This window comes from Staurois parvus, unplaced genomic scaffold (assembly GCF_062004578.1).
Source record: "Staurois parvus isolate SC_StPar_1 unplaced genomic scaffold, SC_StPar_1.0 ptg000338l, whole genome shotgun sequence".
Lineage (NCBI taxonomy): Eukaryota > Metazoa > Chordata > Amphibia > Anura > Ranidae > Staurois > Staurois parvus.
The window spans coordinates 159,802-172,886 of NW_028318134.1; the positions used below are offsets into that span (position 1 = coordinate 159,802).

Genomic DNA, 13,085 nt, shown 5'->3' on the forward strand with positions numbered 1-13,085 from the left:
GGTGCTGGGTCACTGTGGGGAGTTGGGTCACTGTGGGGTGCTGGGTCACTGTGGGGAGTTGGGTCACTGTGGGGTGCTGGGTCACTGTGGGGAGTTGGGTCACTGTGGGGAGTTGGGTCACTGCGGGGTGCTGGGTCACTGTGGGGAGTTGGGTCACTGTGGGGTGCTGGGTCACTGTAGGGAGTTGGGTCACTGTGGGGTGTTGGGTCACTGTGGGGTGCTGAATCACTGTGGGGTGCTGGGTCACTGTGGGGAGTTGGGTCACTGTGGGGTGTTGGGTCACTGGGACAAAGTGATTCTAAAGGGTTTTGTTTTTCTTTAATAACAAACATGTCTATACTTCCCTGCTGTGTGCAGTGGTTTTGCACAGAGCAGACCAGATCCTCCTCTTCTCGGGTCCCCTGTAGTCTCTCCTGGCCCCTCCCTCCTGTCGGATGCCCCCACTGCAAGTAGCTTGCTATGGGGGCACCCGATGCTCTGTGTATCCATTTACACATGGAGCCGTGGCTTGGATCTGCCCCTTCTCTCTCTTGATTGGCTTACTGGCTGTGATTGACAGCAGTGGGAGCCAATGGCTCCCACTTCTGTCTCAGCCAATGAAAAGAGGGAATCCTGGGATAGCCGAGTGTAATAAATCTAAATTATGATTCGGCACTTATATTGATGCCAAGCTTGCAAAATATTTGGTTTTTATGATTAGTCATAATTAATATTAATATGTGTAAGTGGTCTATTGACAAATGGTAGTATTACTATTCTTCAATTAAACTGAGACTGAAAAAGATATGAATAAGTTAAGCTGAGACAGTAAAATAAGGCTGAGTATACTATATTTAGGAATAAAGTATCTGGTAGTTATATCAAGGTTATTAGAAGTGACTTACTATTACATTACGTATTTTAATAGTATCTGTGTGTATTTAGTATACGTCTCTAACATTGATACATATATAGTTTAGTGATTATACATTGATATGTTCTTAAGCTATACTATTCTTTAAATATATAGCTGAGGGTTCATCAGCATACATATGTTCCTGTCCATCAAACATCATATGTATAGCATCCCTTCCTTATATGAAATGGCTTTGCTAAGCAGTAATAATTTCCATAGAAGGTATTAAGATCACTAACTATGACGTACATTTGCCTCATAAAAGACCATGAGACAACGGACTCTGGGGTGATACAAAACCTTTCTTTGTTTAGTAAAACAGGGTTTTGCGGTCATGACCTATGATGAAATATTGCGTCCTGTCATACCTAAATATCACACTACTTTTGTATTCTAGTTTAGGTCATTTCAGACAGGATTAGGACAGTATTTTGATTGATATATAGAGGTTTTCTGTAAAAGGAAATAGGAAGTAATGTTACTTCACAATATGTGTTTCAAACTCATAAACTGATTGTTCCATAATCTTTCATATTTGTTGAAAAAGGTGCAAGAATAATGCAATGTTTGTGCCAAAGTAATGATACTGCATTTCTTTACAGAAATGACATCTAAAATCAAACATGAAGCGTAACAATCTCCTACAAGCCAACGTGAAGGAATTTGGACGTTAACCCCCCTGGCGGTATTCCCGAGTGTAGCTCGGGGTAACATTTCAGTACCAAAAGCGGTAACCCCGAGCTACACTCGGGCTTACCCTGCGGCACTGCTCCGGCATGTGGTCTTCACGTACCTTACCCTGCGCTCCCACGATGTGTCCCCTGCAGCGTCCCCGGCCATCTCCTCCGGCCGACGCCGGCATCCGGCTTCTGTGTCCTGTCCCTGTGACGTCGGGACGTACGGGCGCCGCCGCCGGCAGCGGCGGGAAATTTAAAAATTTTAAAAAATGTAATTTTTTTTTTTTTACATTTTACATAGTAAAACATTGCTGTCTCAACCAATTTCACATACATTGTGTCCCTAATGCTTTGTCCTGCGCCCTGCCTGCATTTTTGTCTGTTCTTTCTGCCTGGAAACTGAGAAATGTCCATGGCGTCCAAAAAGCGTCCCTTTAGGTCAGACGCGGTTTTAGACCGGCTAGAGAACAGCGATAGTAAATCAGAACCATTTGCAGAATTGAGTGATAATGATTCGTGGGGGAAATTCGTCATCAGACACTGAAAACGATTTTGCGACTGAGCTCAGCGATGTGCGAACTTGGCGCTCTATTTCACATTTCAGTGTTTTTGGTTTGATTATATTATTGAATTAAATTTTTTATTATTTTTATATTATTTTTATGATTATTTATTAAATTATAATTTATGATTTTGTGTTTCAAATTTTATCATACCCGGGATGTTTACTAGACTCTTGTTCGGACAGATTTCAGTGAGTTTTTCCTAAAAATTACAGCCTACAATAAAAAAAATACATATTTCCATGCAAAAAAATGGTACCGCTTTCAGCACCAAAAATCTGAAATAATCATACTGCCAGGGAGGTTAAGCTATACTATTCTTTAAATATATAGCTGAGGGTTCATCAGCATACATATGTTCCTGTCCATCAAACATCATATGTATAGCATCCCTTCCTTATATGAAATGGCTTTGCTAAGCAGTAATAATTTCCATAGAAGGTATTAAGATCACTAACTATGACGTACATTTGCCTCATAAAAGACCATGAGACAACGGACTCTGGGGTGATACAAAACCTTTCTTTGTTTAGTAAAACAGGGTTTTGCGGTCATGACCTATGATGAAATATTGCGTCCTGTCATACCTAAATAACACACTACTTTTGTATTCTAGTTTAGGTCAACAGGATTAGGACAGTATTTTGATTGATATATAGAGGTTTTCTGTAAAAGGAAATAGGAAGTAATGTTACTTCACAATATGTGTTTCAAACTCATAAACTGATTGTTCCATAATCTTTCATATTTGTTGAAAAAGGTGCAAGAATAATGCAATGTTTGTGCCAAAGTAATGATACTGCATTTCTTTACAGAAATGACATCTAAAATCAAACATGAAGCGTAACAATCTCCTACAAGCCAACTTGAAGGAATTTGGACGTTAAAGAAGAGATCTTCATATGGGAAGAAGATTGAACAAGAGCTTAATACTTCACACTTGTGACTGATTTATCGCGTTCAACAAAAATGTTTCTACTTTACAGAACTTAAAGAAGATATTGTATAGACATTGCATGAAGAAAAGATTCATCAAGAGGAAATCTATTTATTAGTGATAAAATAATTTATTATTGAAAATATTGTTATAAGTCACATATACATTTTAATCCTTTTATTCCGATACTTACATCCATATTAGGATAATATTAATATTATTATTATTTTTTTTTATTTTTTACATATTCATATACGGAATATTTTTTGGTTAAAACTTCATAGAGTTATTTCAGTTATTAGAATATCTTTTAATAAAAGGTTAAGAAACATATTACTCTTATAGGAGCAATATAAACTTATGACACATTTTAGAATGGAAAGTATATTTCCGGAGAGTTAAAATATTATACAAATATGGAAATATACTACATTAATTATTATTACATCATTTAATTATTATTTTTTTTATTATTATTATTATTACTATATTATCATATATCAATTAACATTATGATTAAGAAGTTTTGAAGGAAAGTTATTTTTGATTGGTCCAGTTATGAAGAATATATACGATCATTTGGTATAAGACGGTGTGTATGGGACATGAATGAAGTGTGCATTGATTGATCATTAATTTTAGACTAATCATAATAAGGGGGATTTGTAATAAATCTAAATTATGATTCGGCACTTATATTGATGGCACGCTTGCAAAATATTTGGTTTTTATGATTAGTCATAATTAATATTAATATGTGTAAGTGGTCTACTGACAAATGGTAGTATTTACTATTCTTCAATTAAACTGAGACTGAAAAAGATATGAATAAGTTAAGCTGAGACAGTAAAATAAGGCTGAGTATACTATATTTAGGAATAAAGTATCTGGTAGTTATGTCAAGGTTATTAGAAGTGACTTACTATTACATTATGTACTTTAATAGTATCTGTGTGTATTTAGTATACGTCTCTAACATTGATACATATATAGTTTAGTGATTATACATTGATATGTTCTTAAGCTATACTATTCTTTAAATATATAGCTGAGGGTTCATCAGCATACATATGTTCCTGTCCATCAAACATCATATGTATAGCATCCTTTCCTTATATGAAATTATTATTATTATTATACAGTATTTATAAAGCGCCAATAGTTCGCTCAGCGCTGTACATTACAAAGGGGGACAAAACATGTGACAGAACAATACCAATACAATGTGATACACGAGGGGATTGAGGGCCCTGCTCTTTGGAGCTTACAATCTAGGAGGGAGGGGATGGTGGCACAGGAGGAGATAGCTGTGGGGGATGGAGTGGTAGGAAGAGTGGAGGAGGTCGGCAAATTAGCAGGGGGTGGGGTAGGCTTCCCTGAAGAGATGGGTTTTCAGGGTGCGCCTAAAGGAGAGGAGAGTAGGTGATAATCTGATGGGTTGGGGCAGGGAGTTCCAGAGGATGGGTGACACCCTGGAGAAGTCCTGGAGGCGGGCATGGGAGGAGGGACCAGGGAACTAGAGAGTAGGAGGTCTTGTGAGGAAATGGCTTTGCTAAGCAGTAATAATTTCCATAGAAGGTATTAAGATCACTAACTATGACGTACATTTGCCTCATAAAAGACCATGAGACAACGGACTAGGAGAACTCTCTCTCTCACACACTTACACGCTACATGACTCTTGCATACACACGTCTGAGAAGCTGCAACAGGTGCATACTGAGATCACTTCCGGCTACAATATAGTCACGTCCGGCTTCTTCCCAAGGAGACATGAGAAGGACAAGTAGAGTTTGAAGGACAGGACAACACAGCACATGGCCGTACTTCAATACCTAATAATGGTGACTCTTTCCTTATCGTTAAACTTTTGCTTTGTTATTTCTACAGCAGTTTTATCTACATGGAACTGTTCATAATACGCTTTACATTGTTGTTTGACACCATTGTGTGATAGAATAAAATCACACTTCATTTTTTATTTCAATGGCTTTTTCATTCATAATCGTCTCAAGACACTAGAAGAAGTATTATATGTGTCTAAAATCCAACACCGAGACTCCAGTGAACATCGCTGGATCAGAGGGGGCTTAGGTGAGTATTAGGGGGTTGCTGCACGGTGAAGTTTTTTTACCTTCATGCATAGAATACATGAAGATAAAAACCAAACACAATACGGCGTACACTGCAGAGGAATGGCATGCATGGGAGTCGTCTACAAAGGAAGTCTCTCCTAAAGCCCACGCACATATAAGCTCGTCTAGAATTGGCCAGGGCCCATGCTGAAAAAGAAGAATTGATGAGAACAAGATAAATGTTTTTGGAACTAATGGCTTCAAAACTGTATGGAGTCGCAAAAGTGAGGAGTACAAAGAAAAATGCATGGTTCGTACTGTGAAACATGGTGGTGGCAGTGTCCTTCTGTGGGGCTGCGTAAGTGCTGCTGGTGTCAGGGAGCTGCATTTCATTGATGGTGTCATGAATTCACAGATGTACTGCTCTATATTGAGGGAGAAGATGCCACCATGACTCCGTGCCCTTGGTTGTCGTGCACTTTTCCAACATGACAACGATCCAAAACACACATCTAAGGCCACTGTTGTATTTCTGAAGAAGAACCGGGTGAAAGGGATTCAGTGGCCAAGTATGTCTCCTGATCTGAACCCAATCCAACACCTATGGGGAATTCTGAAGAGACAAGTTGAGCATCACTCTCCATCCATCATCCCGGCTCTAACAGAGGTCGTTCTTAAAGAATGAAAAAAAGATCGATGTTGTATTGTCGCCAACTTGTTCATTCCATGGCTGGAAGATTTGGTGCCGTCCTTACAAATCATGGAGGTCATGCAGAATACTTGATGGAGTCGTCTTGTTGTGTGGGGGATTCATTTCTGCATCAACTCATTGGAGTAAAACTGAAGATTCTGTTATTAACCTTCCTTTCATGTAATGAGCCGAACAAATGTTCTATAAAAGTCAGTTTTGTCAATGGCCAATGCCAATCCAGCTCTAGGGTGCCGGGCAGTGAGCACAGGGCCCACTAGAGGATGTCGGGCCCTCAGGCCACCCCCATGAAGTCTGTTTCTGATTGTTTGGTCAGAGACATTCCCACCAGTGGCCTGCTGGAGGTCATTTTGTAGGGCTCTGACAATCCTCATCCTGGTCCTCCTTGCACAAAGGAGCAGATACCGGTCCTGCTGATGGGTTAGGGATCTTCTACGGCCCTGTCCAGCTCTCCTAGAGGAACCTCCTGTCTCCTGGAATCTCCACCAACCCTATTTTTCTTCCGTAAAAAAAATAGAATGGATGAAAAATGGATGTAAACAGTAAAGGATATAAAAAACTGATCTAAAAACTGATGAGAAACTGACATGAAAATGATGAGAAACTGACGAGAAGCTGAGAGAAACTGACGAGAAACTGACGAGAAACTGATGAGAAACCGATGAGAAACTGAGAGAAACTGATGAGAAACTTACAAGAAAATTAGAAACAGACAAGAAATTGATGAGAAACTGACAAGAAATTGATGAGAAACTGACGAGAAACCGATGAGAAACCGACGAGAAACCGATGAGAAACCGATGAGAAACTGACGAGAAACCGATGAGAAACTGATGAGAAACCGACGAGAAACTGACGAGAAACCGATGAGAAACTGATGAGAAACTGATGAGAAACTGATGAGAAACTGACAAGAAAATTAGAAACTGACAAGAAACTGATGAGAAACTGATGAGAAACTGAGAGAAACTGATGAGAAACAGATGAGAAACTGATGAGAAACTGACGAGATGAGAAACTGATGAGAAACTGACGAGAAACTGATTAGAAACTGAGGAGATGATAAACTGACGATAAACTGACAAGAAACTGACATGAAACTGATGAGAAACTGACGAGATGAGAAACTGATGAGATGAGAAACTGATAAGAAACTGACGAGTAACTGATGAGAAACTGACGAGATCAGAAACTGAGAAAAACTGACGAGCACTTGATGAGAAACTGATGTGAAACTGATGAGAAACTGACGAGAACTTGATGAGAAACTGAGAAGGCGAGAAACTGATGAGAAACTAAGAAGGCAAGAAACTGATGAGAAACTGATGAGAAACTGAGAAGGGGAGAAACTGATGAGAAACTGATGAGAAACTGAGAAGGCAAGAAACTGATGAGAAACTGAGAAGGGGAGAAACTGATGAGAAACTGATGAGAAACTGACAAGAAACTGATGAGAAACTGATGAGAAACTGAGAAGGCGAGAAACTGACGAGAAACCGATGAGAAACTGATGAGAAACTGATGAGAAACTGAGAAGGCGAGAAACTGACGTGAAACTGACGAGAAACTGACGAGAAACTGATGAGAAATTGATGAGACGAGAAACTGATGAGAAACTGATGAATAACTGACGGGAAACTGATGAGAAACTGACGAGAACTTGATGAGAAACTGAGAAGGCGAGAAACTGATGAGAAACTGAGAAGGGGAGAAACTGATGAGAAACTGATGAGAAACTGAGAAGGCGAGAAACTGATGAGAAACTGAGAAGGGGAGAAACTGATGAGAAACTGACGAGAAACTGAGAAGGCGAGAAACTGACGAGAAACTGATGAGAAACTGACGAGAAACTGATGAGAAACTGAGAAGGGGAGAAACTGATGAGAAACTGACGAGAAACTGAGAAGGCGAGAAACTGATGAGAAACTGACGAGAAACTGATGAGAAACTGACGAGAAACTGATGAGAAACTGAGAAGGGGAGAAACTGACGAGAAACTGATGAGAAACTGACGAGAAACTGATGAGAAACTGAGAAGGGGAGAAACTGATGAGAAACTGACGAGAAACTGATGAGAAACTGAGAAGGGGAGAAACTGACGAGAAACTAAGAAGGCAAGAAACTGATGAGAAACTGAGAAGGGGAGAAACTGATGAGAAACTGATGAGAAACTGAGAAGGCAAGAAACTGATGAGAAACTGAGAAGGGGAGAAACTGATGAGAAACTGATGAGAAACTGACGAGAAACTGATGAGAAACTGATGAGAAACTGAGAAGGCGAGAAACTGACGAGAAACCGACGAGAAACTGATGAGAAACTGAGAAGGCGAGAAACTGACGTGAAACTGACGAGAAACTGACGAGAAACTGATGAGAAACTGATGAGACGAGAAACTGATGAGAAACTGATGAATAACTGACGGGAAACTGATGAGAAACTGACGAGAACTTGATGAGAAACTGAGAAGGTGAGAAACTGATGAGAAACTGAGAAGGGGAGAAACTTATGAGAAACTGATGAGAAACTGAGAAGGCGAGAAACTGATGAGAAACTGAGAAGGGGAGAAACTGATGAGAAACTGATGAGAAACTGACGAGAAACTGATGAGAAACTGAGAAGGCGAGAAACTGATGAGAAACTGACGAGAAACTGATGAGAAACTGATGAGAAACTGAGAAGGCGAGAAACTGACGTGAAACTGACAAGAAAATGACGAGAAACTGATGAGAAACTGATGAGACGAGAAACTGATGAGAAACTGATGAATAACTGACGGGAAACTGATAAGAAACTGACGAGAACTTGATGAGAAACTGAGAAGGCGAGAAACTGATGAGAAACTGAGAAGGGGAGAAACTGATGAGAAACTGATGAGAAGGCGAGAAACTGATGAGAAACTGAGAAGGGGAGAAACTGATGAGAAACTGATGAGAAACTGACGAGAAACTGATGAGAAACTGAGAAGGCGAGAAACTGATGAGAAACTGACGAGAAACTGATGAGAAACTGACGAGAAACTGATGAGAAACTGAGAAGGGGAGAAACTGATGAGAAACTGAGAAGGGGAGAAACTGACGAGAAACTAAGAAGGCAAGAAACTGATGAGAAACTGATGAGAAACTGAGAAGGCAAGAAACTGATGAGAAACTGAGAAGGGGAGAAACTGATGAGAAACTGACGAGAAACTGATGAGAAACTGAGAAGGCGAGAAACTGACGTGAAACTGACGAGAAACTGACGAGAAACTGATGAGAAACTGATGAGACGAGAAACTGATGAGAAACTGATGAATAACTGACGGGAAACTGATGAGAAACTGACGAGAACTTGATGAGAAACTGAGAAGGGGAGAAACTGATGAGAAACTGAGAAGGCGAGAAACTGATGAGAAACTGAGAAGGGGAGAAACTGATGAGAAACTGATGAGAAACTGACAAGAAACTGATGAGAAACTGAGAAGGCGAGAAACTGATGAGAAACTGACGAGAAACTGATGAGAAACTGACGAGAAACTGATGAGAAACTGAGAAGGCGAGAAACTGACGAGAAACTGACGAGAAACTGAGAAGGTGAGAAACTGACGTGAAACTGACGAGAAAATGACGAGAAACTGATGAGACGAGAAACTGATGAGAAACTGATGAGAAACTGATGAAAAACTGATGAGAAACTGAGAAGACGAGAAACTGAGAAGGGGAGAAACTGATGAGAAACTGACGAGAAACTGATGAGAAACTGAGAAGGGGAGAAACTGATGAGAAACTGATGAGAAACTGACGAGAAACTGAGAAGGCGAGAAACTGCCGAGAAACTGACGAGGTAAAATATGAATAAGAAATTGTGCGAAAAAGATTCGCAACTCTCAGGTGTGAACCTGACATGGGGTTCTGCATCTCATGCTGGGATGGATTTTGAAGTCCTGCTGCCATCTTGTGGACAATTAGTTATATGCAGTAAAAGAGTACTGTACATTGTTAGCCATTGATGAACCCCTCCCCCTCCAGAGGATTCTCCTCCTTCCTGACCAGGCCATTATTTGCGATACAGCACTGCGTTCTGTTAACTGACAATTGCGCAGTCATGCAATGCCACACCCAAATGAAATTTACGTCCTTTTTTTCCCATGAGTTGAGCTTTCATTTGGTGGTAATTGATCGCCTGTGCGTTTTTAATTTTTTGCGCTATAAGCAAAAAAAGACCGACAATTTTGAGAAAAAACAATATTTTGGACTTTTTGCTCCGACTTATTCTGCTCCGTGTCTTTGCTAAAAAAAAATCCCGATGCGTGTAAATTAATTGTTTTATTTGAAAGTTATAGTGTTTACAAACGGCGGTATAGATGTTGGGATTTTTATTTTTCCTACTAATAATGGTGGCGATTGGCGACTTATAGCTGGACTGCGGCAGACATTCTAACACTGGGGGGGGGGGGACTAATGTGGTGTCACTGATATCCTCAGTGACACCAATACAGTGATCGGTGCTAAAACACAGCACTGACACTGTACTAATGGCACTGGGCAGGAAGGGGTTAATGTGAGGGGCGATCAAAGGGTTAACTGTGTGTAGGGAGTGTTTTACTAGGGAGTAGGGGGGGGTGTGCTTCACTGTAATCACACTGATCAGGATGGCTGTGCTGTGCAGTGTGCCCAAGCTGACAGGGAGGAAGACTGTAAACAAAACAGTCCTCCTCCCCATCGGTAATTGTCGGTAATCACCAGGGATTGACATCCGCGCGCGCCCCCTACCTGGAAATGAAAATCACGTGTATATATACGTGATTTTGTGCACTTGTGCCACCCTGTTGCAGTATATCTGCTATACGGCGGCGGGAAGTGGTTGAAGCAGGGGCGGACTGACAACACATGGGCCCCCCAGGCAATAGGGGATCATGGGGCCCCTGTGTCCTTGCCCAAACTCAAAAAAGCCTATGAAAAAGGTACCAGGAGCATCTCATGGGGCCCTCTACTGACCCCGGGCCCTCGGGCAGTGCCCGAGTTTCCAAATGGGTTGAAGTAGAAAGTTTGGGCTTTAAAGCAGCCCATAGATAATGCAATTTTCTTTCCTTCCACTCCAGCTGGTAGGAATGACAAATATTAGCAATAAAGTGCAGCGCTGTCAATAGCCTAAAAGAAACTAAACGAGTTGAATGAAATATCTCACTGAAATCAGAATGAAAGCACTGAATACTAAAAACACACACAGGTGAGAAAGCCCATATAGAATCCACATCAGTAGGCAGAAGCTGGTGCTTGAACAAGAGAGCCGATCCAGAGAGGAGACCATCACCATCCACACAAGAATGCCTCTTACCAGAAAGTTTTACCGCCCGAAGGACTGGTCAAATAACGCAGCCAATTGGTCCAACTGGTGTGACACGGACTCCTGAATGCAGGTTCCTTCCGGCAATTTACCAAGCACTTCTCCTAATCATATGATCTCCAGGCAGCCAAACTCCTATCGGGTAAAAAAACACCATGAATTAAAAAAATGCCGACTCATAGTGTAGTAAATAGCTCAACCAGAAACTGTATTAACCCCTTCCATCCCGGGCACTTATACCCCCTTCCTGCCCAGGCCAATTTTCAGCTTTCAGCGCTCTCACACTTTGAATGACAATTGCGCGGTCATACAACATTGTACCCAAACTAAAATTTTTATAATTTTCTTCACACAACTAGAGCTTTCTTTTGGTGGTATTTAATCACCACCGGGGTTTTTATTTTTTGCTAAATTAACAAAAAAAGACAGAAAATTTTGAAAAACAAAAACCCACGTTTTTCTTTCTTTCTGTTATAAAAGTTTGCAAATAATTGTTCTTCATGAATTTAGGCCGAGATGTATTCTGCTACATGTCTTTGGTGAAAACAACCCAAATCAGTGTTTATTATTTAGTCTGTAGGAAAGTTATAGAGTTCACAAACTATGGGAGATATCTGAAAATTGATCGATCCTGAAGTACTGACGGCCGATCTCATTTCTTGAGGTCCAAAAATGTCAGGACAGTACAGATATCCCCAAATGTCAGCACAGTACAGATATCCCCCAAATGTCAGAACAGTACAGATATCCCCCCAAATGTCAGCACAGTACAGATATCCCCCAAATGTCAGAACAGTACAGATATCCCCCCAAATGTCAGCACAGTACAGATATCCCCCAAATGTCAGAACAGTACAGATATCCCCCCAAATGTCAGCACAGTACAGATATCCCCCCAAATGTCAGCACAGTACAGATATCCCCCAAATGTCAGAACGGTACAGATATCCCCCAAATGTCAGGACAGTACAGATATCCCCAAATGTCAGGACGGTACAGATATCCCCCAAATGTCAGGACAGTACAGATATCCCCCAAATGCCAGGACAGTACAGATATCCCCCAAATGTCAGGACAGTACAGATATCCCCCAAACGTCAGGACAGTACAGATATCCCCCAAATGTCAGGACAGGACAGATATCCCCCAAATGTCAGAACAGTACAGATATCCCCCAAACATCAGAACAGTACAGATATCCCCCAAATGTCAGGACAGTACAGATATCCCCCAAATGTCAGGACAGGACAGATATCCCCCAAATGTCAGAACAGTACAGATATCCCCCAAATGTCAGAACAGTACAGATATCCCCCAAATGTCAGAACAGTACAGATATCCCCCAAATGTCAGAACAGTACAGATATCCCCCAAATGTCAGAACAGTACAGATATCCCCCAAATGTCAGGACAGGACAGATATCCCCCAAATGAAAGAAAAATCCAACAGGTTGGTTGTACTAAAGTTGATCGATGGATTGACTTCAGTACAACCAGCCGGCCAATAGATGGATCAAATCTTTATTAGGTGCAGGATCTGTAGGAGGAATTCTGTTCTCTCTGCTGCTGACTGCTAAGACCAGGGGAGGCAAAGATGAGGGGGTGCTGTGGCTGCACAGAGCGGTGCAGGATCTCTATGGAGGAGTTCTGTTCTCCTCTCTGCTGCTGACCTCTGAGACCAGGGGAGGCAAAGATGAGGGGGTGCTGTGGCTGCACAGAGAGGTGCAGGTTCTGTAGGAGGAGTTCTGTTCTCCTCTCTGCTGCTGACTGCTAAGACCAGGGGAAGCAAAGATGAGTGGGTGCTGTGGCTGCACAGAGAGGTGCAGGATCTGTAGGAGACGTTCTGTTCTCCTCTCTGCTGCTGACTTCTGAGACCAGGGGAAGCAAAGATGAGGGGGTGCTGTGG

At 41.4% G+C, this 13,085-nt stretch overlaps 1 protein-coding gene across 2 annotated transcripts in view; it reads right to left on the minus strand.

The window, feature by feature from the left end:
* The window catches only part of LOC149457005 (sulfotransferase 1 family member D1-like), a 30,704-nt gene extending 19,394 nt beyond the window's left edge, over positions 1 to 11,310 (minus strand). The window contains exon 1 of one of the 2 annotated variants that reach the window (XM_089684161.1): positions 11,171 to 11,310. The gene's annotated coding sequence lies outside the window, so the exon portion shown is untranslated. The remainder of the gene's footprint in view (positions 1 to 11,170) is intronic. The other variant, XM_089684160.1, reaches the window with a different exon arrangement.
* Between the last annotated feature and the right edge of the window lie 1,775 nt (positions 11,311 to 13,085).